Source organism: Nannospalax galili, unplaced genomic scaffold (assembly GCF_000622305.1).
Source record: "Nannospalax galili isolate Female #2095 unplaced genomic scaffold, S.galili_v1.0 scaffold57, whole genome shotgun sequence".
NCBI lineage: Eukaryota > Metazoa > Chordata > Mammalia > Rodentia > Spalacidae > Nannospalax > Nannospalax galili.
In genome coordinates, this window is record NW_008340555.1 from 1,489,399 (window position 1) to 1,501,569 (window position 12,171).

Below are 12,171 nucleotides of genomic sequence, written 5' to 3' on the forward strand. Positions count from 1 at the left end.
ATATATATGCCTTACATTTTTGGTTTCCGATTTATTTTTCAACATCTGTTGTTCACAATGATTCTTTTTAATTTTTTATTCTTGAAGCTCTGCACTTTTGTGTCTATAAAGACCATTTATTATAATGTAACCTTGTATGTTTCCTCTGCTACAATCTTTCACACTGGTTTCCAGGAAGATTCTTTCCATACATACCCATCGCAGCCCCACTACTGCACTTATCGCTTTTCTTTATTATTCAAATTTGTTTAGTTAAATCAAGTCTACAGTTGGTGTGCTTAAGGATAAACATGTGAAAGTCACTGACTTTTTATAGACAGGTAAAACAAAATCTACCACCATAACAGCAGCATAATAAATACACTGAAATCAGCATAAGACATGGGCAGAATATCCAGCCCTATGGGTAGGAATTTCTGTGACTCATAGCTCCACCATCTATGCTAACATATGAGAAGAGATTTGATCACAGGCATAGGTTCTGAATTTCATTTAGAATTCTAAGAAAAGAGAGGGACTTTCAATATCTTGTCACCTGGAGAAATACCAGTTCAGCAAATGGACATCAACACAGTGTAACAGGAGCACCCGTAAAAGGTGTGAAAGACGTGGCTCCGGTGTCATAGTTACCCTAAAGCAAGGTTTCAGTCAAACATCAGGGAAGCATCCATATTTGGGCCACAAACCCGTAGATGAAAGAACTTAGGCTCCCTTCCGTTCCGGTGGCCTCACCTTTAGCCCAGGTAGACCTTGGTGCTATATTCACAGTGAAAATCAGCAGCAAGTAGGAGCAGGGAGAGCTCTATTAGAAACATGCTTAGAGTATATATGGGGATTGGGGTGGTGGCTAACATTTGTTCAGCCAGGACTATCAAGATGGAGTTCTGAGCCAAAGAGTACAATCAGCAAGAACACAAGTACCCATTTAGCCTCTGTCTGCTCGTAGCTCTGTTCTAAGATTTCTGGCAGGTGACCTAAACTCGGTTTTACTAAACTTGGTAACATGCAGATTACTGTAGGCCCTACATCATAGCTTCCTTGTAAGGGTTAAATGAGTCCTTTCTTTGGATACCATCAGCAGGAAAAGCATTTGTTGTTTGTAGGGAATCAATGCTTCTTGGCAAAGGGAAATAAGAGAATAGATTTTTCTTGGTTGATCATACTGATGATATTTTTCTAACTTAAAAAGATTCAGTGCTGGGAATTGAACCCAGGGCTTTATGCATCCTAGGTAAGTACTCACCAGCAACTCCACTTCCTTCTATCATTATTTTACCTGTCTTTCTTGGGAACCTGGAGCTCATTTTGCATGTCTTCCCTCCTTTACTGAGTCTTCAATTTTCCTCCCATGTATTACGCTAATGTGATTTCCCTTTAAGCTTTTATTCTTGGTCATCTGAGCTGTCATCACTTTCTTTAATTCTGTCTTATTCAAATGTTCAAATTCCTCATCCACCAAGGTATAATTCCTAACAAATCCTTTCCTTTTCAATCTCTTCATGGAGTCCCAGGTCCCACGTTCCTTGGTGGAACTTGGAATCCACCCAGCTTCATCTCTTCCCTAACCTCACCTTCACGCCTTGCACTCTGTGCCCCAGAAACATGGGCGCTTCTTGATGCTTGCAGATAACTGGCTGTCTTTTGAATCTGCAATTTTCTCAGATGTCAGTGGCAGTGAGGACATGGATTATATATTATATATTATGAATGCTCACATAAACACACAATCCTAGGCAGAGATTTGGACATAGAATTGAGGGCACTTTCTTAATTTAAGAAAAGTCAAACATTTCATGAAGTGACTAAGCACAGCATCATCCTCTGAGGAAGATCCCTCGAGGGTGTCTCACAGCTGGGTTGTGCCCCCACCCACTGTCCATTAGCCTTTATTATTGCAGTCTGTTCATATCAGATATAACAATTTTGTATGATTGGCTCTTCTAAGTTTCGTGAAAGCCAGAGAACTTTGATGAGGAATGAAGAAGTAACGAGAGTCAAATGACTGAAGAATCACAACCACAAGAAAGAACAAAAGATTATCAATGTACTTTCTATCTATTAAATAGCTCATTTTTTGGTATTTGCCATTTCCTTTCCCAAGTGAACATGGGACTTATCTTTATTCTGAAATTTTTCTTACTATCAAATCTGTCTGACCTGTTGACTATTCACTGATTATTGATAGTTAACATCTGAATGATTTTTCTTAATTAGTCATTGTGTAAAATGAAAATGACTTGTATGAGGTGAAAATGAGTCATATTTTTAAAGTATTATAGTTTGATGTAGAAAATCTGTTAAAACAGTTACATTAGCCATAAGAATAATGAAAGTGTAATCATAATGAGATATTGTTATATAGTAATTGGATGAAAATTTCAATGCAGGATGTCGACGCAGCCAGATATACTTGAGGATAGAGAGACCCAAGAACCCTCCTGCTTTGATGGTGGTGAAGTCTAGTGTAGCCAGTCAGGTTGTGTGCCATAGCTTTCTGTATAACTATAGACAAGTGTCTATTATCAACAGAGATGAAGACTTTAAATTTTTCATTTACTTATTCATTTATTTATTTTATGTATATGAACATTTTGCCTCCATGTACACAAGCATGAAATGCTCACAGAAGCCAGAAGAGGGCATCAGATCCACCGGAACTTGAGTTACAGATGGCTGTTAAGCTACCATGTGGGTGCTGATAACTGAACCCAGGTACTCAAGACCATCCAGTGCTTTTAATGGGTAAGCCATCTTTTCTGGCCTGATGATGACTTTTAATTACCACTTTTGTTGGTGGCAGAAAATTGGAGGTCATCTAGAAATCTACTTGAAGGATGCAGACACCAGATCATCACAGAGTGCTTACCCAGTCACCAAGGTCCATCAACCTCAGCAGCGGAGTGCTGAGTGAGATGTGTACTAAGCAGGATGAAATCTATCTTTCTGGGTAATGTACATTGTATTGGTAATTTGTGGTGTGATGTTTAATCTTGTTGAAGGTAGATTTTGGAAGTGAGGAGGTTCTCCCTTGTCTCTTCCAAAACCCCTTTCTGGGGGACCCCTAATTCTGTCACAGGAGAAGGGAAAACAGCAAGCATCAGCTAAAGATTTTAAAAATACTGAGTCCTTGAGAACAAGTAGAAGGTAAATTAATTCCAGCCAAGGTCACTGTTGTGTACCTCATGTTATATACTAGAAAGAGAAGCCCGAAGCTCATCTGTGGAAATGCTCTGCTTGGAGTGCTCTATCTGGAAGTCCAGCATGGCCATTTTAGCAGGGTTTCCCCAGGCATTTTTACTGGATGATTGTAAGCCTCTACTTGATGGTGTTACTTTTTTGCTATTATTTGTTCTTTTACTTAGACTCCCCACCTGAGGGACACTTCACCCCGACCCCCAGGATGCTGTCATCAGGAACTCCAGACAGCTACCTTAAAGGGGCTTTCCCAGTCCGTCTACTGGATGTTCAGAGTGCCTGATTTGATGATGTTTTCCGATCTGCAGCTTCTGTCTCAACAGTTATTTGTTATTTTTTCTTTTACTTTTGCTTGCTGTATATTTAATAAACTCTCTCACTTAACAACAAAAGGATGGTTATTATACATTGTTCTTTTCACCACACGGAACACCCAGCATCATGTGTCTGCCTCTCTATTCTTCATTTTACTTCTCTCTAAAGCTTGAACAATGGGAATGCCTCTCACAGGATTACTGTGAGAATTAAGAGCCACCATATGAAAAGCACTTAGGTAAAGGCCTTGCGTATGATAAATGCTCTGATATTACTTATTTCTCCTTGTTATAATGGGCATTAGCAGTGCATGCAAACAAAATAAATTCTGGCATAAATTTGTCTGAAAACAAAGGTGCATACCACCCCTTCAGAACTGTCATTGTGTATGGGAAGTGTGGTGGTCTGGATGAGCAATGACCCCGTAGACTGTAAGTATTTGAATGCTTGGTCCCCATTTGGTGGTACTGTTTGGGTAGTTTATGGAACTGTTAGGAGGTATGGCCCTGCTGGAGGATGTCACTGGGAGAGGGTTTTGAGGTTTCATAGCCTTGTCCCATGGCCAGTTTCACTCTGTTGATTTCTATGTCTCTTTGAAGATGGGAGTGCTCAGCTTTCTGCTCCAGTTGCCTCCTGATGCCATACTTCCCACCATGATGGAATCTTATCCCTCTGGAACCATAAGGCAAATAAACTCCTTGCTTCTGTAAGTTGCCTTAGTCATGGCGTTTTATCAAAACAACAGAAAAGTAACTAATATGGAAGCTGGTAACAGAGAGTAGGGTATTACTGTGAAGAACCTGACCATGTTGTTTTGGGGAGGAATGTGCATGATTTTGGAAATGTGGACTAGAAAAGCAGTTTAAAGTTGTAAGCAGAGTCTAATGGGCCATTCTAGTAGAGACCCAAGATATTCCAGAGAATGAGAGAATCAAGGACTTAAACAGCAAAGTTGAATTGGTGTTCTGGTTAATGATGTTGACTATTATAGAGATCTACAATGAAAAAGAGCAAGTGGGACAGAAAAACATGCAAAATGTACTGTTTGGGTTGAAAAAGAGCACTAGGGACCTTAATAATGTTGGAGCCAAGGCAACAAAATCATGTGTTGAAGGAGGGGTTCTCTTTAATAAGAAAATTAGAGTCATTAAGAAGAGACCTAGATTTGCCCTTGAAGTATGGAAGAAGTACTCCCAGGACAAGACTCTACCCAGCTAAGCTTCCAACTTGTGAAAAGAAGAAGCCTAAGGCGTTTTCGGCTCTTGAAAAGCCACAGCATACAAAATAAGCTGCAAATGTGATCCCAGATAGCCTAGGTCCATCCTAAACTGATAACCAACTTCAAAATAAAATTCACGTGGTGTTGGTTTTAGAGACATGAAATATGCAAGAGAGAGGTGGTGATCAGTTCTTCCTCTGTGGTCTCAGAGAGCTGTGAAGGCCAGGCAGTGTGTAGCAGGGGAGTACCTGCATAAAGACGGCCCTGAGAGGTCATTGCATAAAGCAGTGATAGTCAAGCTTGGCTGGCAGTGGAGATCTCAAGATATTGGAGATGCCAGAAGCATGAGACATCTGCCACAGAGAGCTGCATACAGGGATTATTATCAGACCAAGAGAAAAATGTATGCTGTAGGCAGCAAAGCTGAATGGCCTGAGTCATCTAAGCCCTTTGGAACTAAAGTCTCAGACACTGAACATGGAGTTACAGGAGATGGTCTTTGCTTTTCTGGTTCTTAGTCTTGCTTTGGTCTGACATTTCCCCACTATGCCTGCTTCCTCCATTTTGGAATGGGAATGTGTATTCTGTGTCATTGAATATTGAAGTATGTAATTTGTTGTTTGGCTTTACAGGGCCTCGGAGTTAAGAGAGTGCCTTGATTCTCAGATGAGAGTTTGGACTTTTAAATAGTGCTGAGAATGTTAAAGACTATGGGGACTTTCAAAGTTCAACTAAATGCATTTTGCATTATGATATGTTCATGAGCTGATGGGAGCCAGGGAGCAGAATGTGGTAGTTTGAATAATAATGTCTGCTATAGGCTCCAAGCATTTAACACTTGGTCCCTATTTATTGGTGCTATTTGGAGAGGGTCAGGGAACCTTTAGGAGGTGTGGCCTTACTGGAGGAAGAATGTCGCTGGGAGTGGGCTTTGACAATTCATAGCCACACCTTATTGCCAGTTTTGTTCTCTATGCTTCCTGTGCCTGCTTGAAGATACGAGCTCTCAGATTCTGCTCTGGCCACCACTGTTGCCCCACCTCCCTGCCATGATGGATCCTAACTCTGTGGAACTGTAAGCCAAATATAAACTCTTCCTTCTATAAGTTGCCTTATTCATGGTGTTTTATCACAACAACAGAAAAGTAACCAATACAGAAAGCAGGAGCAGGCAGGATGCAGGTATAAGAAGGAATGACAACATAGAACAAGAAAGGATTATGAGTTATCATTTAAAAAGTGTTACTAAACCAGGAGTCACTAGATAATTTCTCCCAAAAGTCAAAAATGAAAGATTCTCATTGGGAATCAAATAAATTACAATAGCATCAGCTATAAATGAAATCCACTGGTTCCCTTATAACCATGGGGAAATACTTTCCAAGACCCCAAGTGGTTGCCTGAAACTATAATTCATGCTAGGAGATTTTATACAAACACACACACACACACACAGTTTCTCCTATACATTCACACCTATGATAAAGTTTGTAATTTATAATTTTGACAATATAAGAGATTAACAATAATAACCATATAGCAGAGAAATATGCTAAAGGAGATACGAATGTCTCTCAAAAATATCTGACCTTACTGTCTGTACTGTATTTGCCTCCTTGTGATGACATAAGACAAAATGATGTCTATGTGATGGGATGAGGTGGAAGGAATGACAGAGGCACCATTACATATTTGTCTACTACACAATGCTTGCCTGGACACAGATGCTAGGACACCATGGCAGGCAATATGATAATGAAGGCAGCTATGCAGTGTGGTTCATGTATAATGAATGAGGTACACTGGATGAGGTGACTCATGCTTTAGGGAGTGTGGAATAAAATGATCCAAATTATCATTACAATCGTTCAGTTTGAACAGTTTCAAATTTATGCAGTTCATTTCTGGGATTTTTTCCATTTAACATTTTCATACCATACTGCAATTGACCATAGAGAGAAACCATATAAAGTGATAGATAAGGGGTAACTTAGATAATACCCACATAAGACACTGAGGCAATATTTTATCTTTATTTTTGTTTGTTTTAATGTTCATCAATTTTAACTTCAGTTTCTCCAAAATGTCCATTTAGAGGTGGGCATTCCCAGACCCAGGTTGGTGCTCAGGGACATAACCCTTCCACTTCCAGGCGGCAGGACTCCTGATTTTGCTGTAATGCCACAGTAGATACCACACCTCAGGCTCTCAATGGTGAGAGGAAGGGAGGATTCATCCTCCACATCTTTTAACCAAGAGGTCAACTCTATCAGCAACCATACTAATGCCTCAGGCCAAACCTGTGCAGTATGGCGAACCAGTGGCTTTTGACATAGCCATAGGGAAAGGAAAACGTAACGACTGATGTTTGAAGAACCTGAGTTGAAAGGATGATTTTTCTTCAGCTGCCAAATACATTGATAATGACTGCTACTGTGGCCACAAGAATATCTGCTAAAAAGGGTGTGGAGCAGATAAAGATGCTTCAGCCTCATGCTGCCTGATTTAAGCTCCCTTCAGCCTTCAGGACTCATTTTAACCTTGCTGTGCTTTGCTCCCTCCAGATGTGAGATGGGCATAATGGTACTTGCTTCATGTGTGTACAGTAACTGAATGTCAGCTGCTGCTTATGTTTGCTGGTAATTACAAGTAAATAAAGAATTTGGAGTCTTGGGATTCTCATTAAACCCAGAGCTTGTTTGTTTGCAATAGCTGTCCTTTTGCTTTTACCTAGAATGATGCTTCCCTTAGGAAATGTCTAGAGATGTCTGCAGATTATTGGGGCTGGAGAGATGGCTCAGTGGTTAACAGCACTGACTGCTCCTGCAGAGGACCCAGGTTCGATGTCCAGCACCCACAAGGTGGCTAATAACTGTCTGTGATTACAGTTCCAGGGGATCTGACACCCACTTCTGACCCCCTTTGGCATTGTGTACCATGGGTGCACTTACACACATGCAGGCTATACACTCATAAACTAAAATTACTAAATAAAATAATTTAGAAATGTCTGCAGATTATTTTGATGTCATTCTTAAAGTTTGAGGGAAGGTACAGCATGCATCTAGTGCCAGGCAAAAGATGGGGAAGTTTCTAAATCTTCTACAACATGCAGGATTGCCCCACAACAGAACTACCATATAATAAATACATCAATAATGTCAAGTAGAGAAAACATTCATATACTTATGCAGGTCAAATATTGGTATGCTAATCATAAGCCACTGTTTCTGTTTATAAAGGTAATGACAACTCCTATCAATGGCATTAGAAAACATGACAAACCCTACCCATGAACAACATAATAAATATATCCCATAGCTCAGTTCTTCAATTCTCAAACATAATAATGCTTCATTATAATTCACTGTGATGATAAATAAAATACAGTTGAGGTTTCCAGTACATACTAGGTAATGTTATATGTAAGTTCTTTTTCACTTCTTAATCTTCAGAAAATAGTGACGCATGCCTTTAATCCCAGCACTTGGGAGGCAGAGGCAGGTGGATCTCAGTGAGTTTAAGGCCAGCCTGGTCTACTTAGTGAGTTCCAGGACGCTGGGGCTACAGGGAGACCCTGTCTCAAAAAGACCAAAAACAAACAAACAAACAAAAAAACCAAAACAAAAAATAGGAGTTTCTTCCTCTCAAGTGGTAGGGAAATGAAAGAGCTATTAAGATAATATTTAGCATTGCAGGGTTACACTAAAGCTTGGCTCTTTCAAGTACATAATTATTTTCAGTATTCAAGTATCACAGGAAATCTCTCATGAATTGCATTAGATCAGTCAGAGTGGGGTTTTGTTTGTTTCTTTGTTTTTAAAAGAGGGTATAAGCAGAAACATGAATGTAGAACAGAAAAATATATTCTATTTCCCATTTGATTTCTACAAGGCCATTACTTGTTTAATGGTGTTTGCGATTTGTGACACAGAAATTCTAAGTGCTTAGTGGTCAGCTCCCTATAAACAGCACTGTGCACATTTACTATAAAACTTCTTATCACTCACATAATCAGTCTCGGTGATAAAACCACAGCTAGTGATTTATTTCTCTGTTATTTCATGCAGTGTACTTGTGAGGCTTGAAATACAGAAGCCATCTTCTTTCAAAAGGAAATATCAGCCAGAAGAAAGGCACTATGAAGGTGCAGGTTGAAACCAAATGAGACTTGAAGCTCACAACAGCTCTGGAGCCTGACCTTGCAGACATCTGTACATCTTACACAGTATCTAGCTCAGACAAGGCGTAATGACCAACATAAACCATGCTCACATCCCATTACCACGTAAAGATTTCAAAGTTGCTACCCGATAAAATGGAGGAGAACCTATGTATCCACGTGCAGGAAATAAAGACAAAATTTGAGTGAAAAAAGTGGTGGATGGCACTGGGAAGTAGAATGGGGGCTGTGAACACAGAACACTGGGTTTAGGAAGAAAAACTGGAGAGAAGAGCTCGCTGTAGCTCGGAACTGCCATGGGGTCAAGCCAAGGAGGTCATGAGAGCAGCCTGGGCTTTCCGTGGCTCATCTCCTCTAGAGTGCACTGTTTGCTTACTTTTTAGTTTCTCTAGTGACTATTGGCCAAAAATCCAGGAAGGTGAAAAACATAAAATATAGCAAAATTTTGACCTCATTTTAGCTGACAAAGTATCAATGGAGTTCTTCCCTCTAGTCCATTTCTAGTATTAATTAATTTATGCAGATGATCACCACCATCATCTTTTTAAATATCCAGTCACACTTTCCTCCTTAGGGATTCTATTTTATATTGAGCCAAATTACATGGATTGTTTTTTATTGCTTTGCATTTTGCTTTACTCATTGTTCTGATTTTGTTGTTATTGTCTTTTATGGGACAGGGTCTCCCTGTAGTCCCAGCTGTCCTGGAACTCACTATGTAGACCAGGCTGGCCTAGAACTCACAGAGACCCGCTGGCTTCTGCCTCCCAAGTGCTGAGACTGCAGGCATGCACCACCACGCCCAGCTGAAAGAAACTTTTTTTACCCAGCACTATCCTATCTCCCAGCTAAACAGTTCCTATTCCTCCTGAAACTTTGCTCATCTCAAAATTTCCAGGTGGTTCAGGTATTCTCAAGAATCTTATTGGGGTAGGGCATAAGAGATGACTCAGCAGTTAAGAGCACTGGCTTCTCAAAGAGAGGATGATGGTTCAGTTCCCAACACCCATTTCTCTAATTAATATTGTTTCCTTAGAGAATTATATTCTAGCAACATCATTTTTACTAAAACTTTCTTTAGAAATACTATTTAAAGACTGAAAGCATTAAAAATTTAGAGGAAAATATCATGGTTTCTTCAGAAATGTCTTCACTCAAAGTCTAATTTAGGAAACACGGCTGTAGGGAAAGTTTAAATATAGAGTGTGGTCTCAAACAAGAGAAGAAAAATCACAGAATGGTTTGCCAAAGTCTAATGGGTGGAATTCAACATGCTCTGGTTTCCAAAGACTTCTTGAGATGGCCTGAGTATTATGTCCCAATTCCCACATGATGCCCCAGTCCTCATTTCCCCTGGCAGGCCAACCTTACTCTTCTGTCACAGCACTGTGTTTGTACAAAGTAGGCAGATCGTCAATATGTATTGAACAAATGCATAAAAAATGTGAGAAATAAATGACATCGTACTTTTTACTCAGGATTTCTTCTCCACATAAGTATTCCACACATTGATTTTGCTGTGTCTTCTCCTTTGGCATACAGCTCTAATGCAACAATTTAACAAGTTGCATTAGTCTTACGTAATCCTCAGTGAGGGTCTTGCAGGACCTGAATCCATGACTGTGTAACTGTAAAGACTGCATCTTTCCATGTTTTCTGCCCACATGCTTCTTTTGTATCAATAATCCTCCATGTTGTGGGTTTATTAAACCAAATAATGGTTACTGAAACCCAAATACTGTGGGACTGTGCTCAGTCAGTCTGGGAACCAAGGTAGTAACCAAGTAAAACCAGCAGACAGTTCATACAGCATAGATACACTGGACACATGATGGTTCATATCCCAGGAGGGTCTGGACAAGACAATAAGCGATTTCCTCATACTGCTCAGAACAAAGGTAATTTCAAACATATGAATTACTTATTTTTGGAATTTTTCATTTGATACATTTGAATGAAATTGCCCATGGATAAGAGGAATCTATTATTTTGTACCCAATGTTGAGTTGCGTGTTTCAGCCCATGTGTTTTAGTCAATGACACTTAACAGTCCCCCTTCTAGCTTTTCAGCCCCTTTAGGGAATGGCGAATTTTCAGTGACTACTAGACACAACAGTTAGAATTTAACCACAGAATTTGCTTAAGGTGGAACACTAGCTTTAGTTCCACCACCCCATGTTCAGGTCCAACTCTGGCTCCTCTTTGTCCTAACTTCAACATGACCCAAGTGGCATCTCTTTGTGCCCAAAGAACAATATGCTAAAAAAAACTCATCCTTCTTTACCCCTTTCTCTCTTCATTCTCCCCAAACAAAATTGCAATTTCAGCATCAGTCAGGAATTCAATTAAACCTCAGAATTCACACCAAGGTTAATAACATATCTGGAAGTGCTTTAACTTCCAAAGGCCATTAAGCCAAACACATGTCTAATGTGGTTAAAAATTCAAGTACTAGGAATGAACAGTTTTCAGTTTGGTATAGTAGTGGTGTGTGTGTGTGTGTGTGTGTGTGTGTGTGAGAGAGAGAGAGAGAGAGAGAGAGAGAGAGAGAAATCTGTATGCTGGGGAAACAAAGCCTTCCCTCTAAGCCATGAATAAGTACTAAGCCATGAGTAAGGACTAAGAGATCTGAGGGTGCATAAACTAGTAATGGTGCCACTATAGAGGAATATCTTAATTGAACCTTCAAGTAAGTGGATTGCAAGTAGTAAGGAGTACGGTTACTGTATTCTGATTTTTTTATTAAATACTTCTTGCACTTTCGTTAAGGCGTGAGAAACTTAATGAAATAGTGACAGGGTGATTCTTTTTAGATTATTTGGAGTGCTGTAGGAAGTCAGATTAACTTCACTTAATTTCTGACATTTTCCATTTCCCACTTTCTGAAGATGAGCATAAATGTTCTAAGTGAGAGCCCTATTTCCCTTCATGAGCTGTGACCACAAGAAGAGATAATGTGGGTGAAAGCACTGTGTGAATTACTGGGCACTGTGCAAACAAAAAGACCATTCAATGTGCAGCTATCTCTAAAAATTGGTATTTCTCCTACAGTTATGATTTCCTCTTTTTGAATTATCTAATGAAGCTAGATGGCCATGTTTTAAGAACTTTGTAGATAAAGTTCCTTGAAGGATCAGAGGTCAGACTATACATTTTCATCATCCCTTCTACCTCTGATGCGCCTTAGTGCATGGTAATGAATGGGGAAATACTACTTCGGTAATGATATTCTTGAACATGGAACAAATTAAATCTCTTT